Here is a 2382-nt window from a genome sequence, read left to right on the forward strand (position 1 = left end):
CCCCCCCGCTGCTTCAGCTCCGCCCCCATCCAGGTATGGCTCCCAGAGAAGGTTCCACCCAAGAGCCCTCCTCCTGACTGTGCTAGCCCCTCCTAACTTGAAAAATGGGTGGCAACTCTCCCACTTTGAATTGCCCTCTGGGTGAGAAGTGGAACTCCATTTCACAGCTCCGCTTCGCTACTAGCACTCCAGCAAAGGCATTGTCTGCTTGCTCCCCAGCATGGCTTTCCTCTAAGGCTGAGCAATCCCCACCCCTCAGTCTAGCTGTCACTGCAAGACTACTTCTTCCTCTCTGGGCTCAGACAGGCGCCCCGAGCTACCCTTCTCCCTTCTACTGGGCAGGCTTTCAGTGTCATCTTCCCTTCGCTACTTGGAACTCAAGGCCAAGGTCCAGGATTCAGGTCTATCAAAGCGGCCACTCGGGGATACTTGCGGTGTGCACACATGTGAAGGGGTTTAGAAGGGAGGCAGGGGCAGGAGGACACAAGTAGGGACATCAGGCGGCCCAGCTCCCCTCTCTCTGCTGGTGGAGCAGCTCCCACCTGCTGCCAGCTGTCCCAGGCTTGGCACAAAGTCTTCGGCCTCTGCTGCCAAGTTCTCCTCCCAGTTTGAACTTCTCATGCCCACTGGGGGCACAAAAGATTTTTAAGCTCCTTTTGGGGCAGGGCTTGGGAATCACTCTCTCCCCAAAGAAATGGCCATGACAGTTACCCTCTCCAGGCAGGGGACCAGACCAGCTCTCTCACCAGCACCCTTCCTTGGCTCCCCTCATCTCCCACTGGCTCCAGGCTTCAAAGATCTGGTCCCCTGCCCGCTTGGGCTACAGAATCTGGGACCATCCCCAAGAGACTTTAGCAGGGAATAGGTAAGATGACTTGCGCCGGTCTGTCATTCTCGCACAAGTGGCTGGGCAGCAGCACACAGGGAGGGTCCTCATCCCAATGGCTTCCCTGAGCAGGCTGACTTACATAGCACTTGCGTAACACCAGTGGATGCCTTTTCTGGACTTTTCCTGAAAATTCCCGGGTCCTGTTCTCCAAAGGAGGCATCAGCTTCCCTATCCAGTCACACACATCATACACCATCCCTACCCTCGACCCCCCCCCACTTTCCACGGCCTCACAACGCTCCACATTTGGGGGTGGTGTCACCAATTCCATTTATTGATTGAGCCCTGGATGAGCTGGAACGAGGAAGGGCTGTGTCCTCCCAATGAAGCCACTCTGAGCACGCGGAGTAGCTTCTGCTCTCCTGTCCCCTCGGCTCCGCCTGAGTGCTGAGCGTCCCCTCTGGGAAGGGGGCCTGCTGCTGTCCTGAAACTACCACCCAAGAGGTTAGCCACCCGGGGAGGCCATGAGGGTCAGGACAAGAAGGGCAAAGTGCAGCAGGGGAAGAAGAGACCGAAGTCCTTTAGGGCAACGGAGGAGACCACACACTCTGGAGGGGAAATAAATAGAGGGGCCCAGGGCAGCAGAGTCCAGTCCCCACTGGGGCACACTGACTAGGGAAGCGCTGCCCCCCGCCCCCCCAAATCTGCCTCAGCCACAATCTCACTCACCCAGGAAAGCGGTCCTGGAAAATGTAAACCCAGCACTCATGTGGGTTCATGCTCTGCCAACAGGCTAAAACTATGATCAAACAATTGCTCCCTGATAACTGTATGCTAGGTACCATTGTTAGCATAGGAATATATTTATCCTCATAGATGTTCTGCGAGGTAGGGGCTATTGCCATCCCCACTTTAGAGATGGAGAAACTGAGGCTCGGAGAGAGGTCCAGTAACTTGCCCATGGTCCCATTCCAAGAACAACCAGAGTAAGGGTTCAAGCCCACCTGGGCTGACCCCAACTCACGGCCATGGAGTCAATGCTGCTTCATAGCGACCCCCAGTGGGTTTTCGAGACTCTAACTGTTAACGGGAGTAGAAAGCCCAGTCTTTCTCCCACGGAGCTGCTGGTGGTTTTGAACTACCGACCATGCGGATTGCAGCCCAACACATAACCACAACACCCCCAGGGCTCCTCAGGACCCCCATTTTTCTATATGTGTTGGGGTACCAAAGGATTAGTGGTAAGACTCCACCATCTTTGTAATTCCATCTCCCCCCCAAAATGCGTTGGGGGTGTGTGGAAAGTAGCTTGTGAGGCACAAGAGTTTAAGTCCCTTTCAACGTTCCCCTTCCTCCTTGGTAGCCACTCAGACCCGGGTGTAGGTCTGACCTGTGAGGAATCTGAAGGGGATTTTACAGTTGTGGCCCTTCTCTCTCACTTAAAAAAAAAAAAAATCAATTTATTGGGGCTCATACAATTCATCACAATACATAGATCAATTGTGTAGAGCACACCTATACATTTGTCGCCCTCATCATTCCCAAAATTCGCT

General features: G+C 54.2%; 1 protein-coding gene across 1 annotated transcript in view; it reads right to left on the reverse strand.

Annotated features, from left to right (window-relative positions):
- Positions 1-1140: 1140 nt before the first annotated feature.
- Positions 1141-2382, reverse strand: part of SLC25A11 (solute carrier family 25 member 11) — a 3761-nt gene continuing 2519 nt past the window's right edge. Inside the window, exon 9 of the mRNA XM_004716130.3 lies at positions 1141-1537. The gene's annotated coding sequence lies outside the window, so the exon portion shown is untranslated. The remainder of the gene's footprint in view (positions 1538-2382) is intronic.

Source organism: Echinops telfairi, unplaced genomic scaffold (genome assembly GCF_000313985.2).
Source record: "Echinops telfairi isolate 266 unplaced genomic scaffold, ASM31398v2 ScPeMD7_2010;HRSCAF=2546, whole genome shotgun sequence".
Taxonomy (NCBI): domain Eukaryota; kingdom Metazoa; phylum Chordata; class Mammalia; order Afrosoricida; family Tenrecidae; genus Echinops; species Echinops telfairi.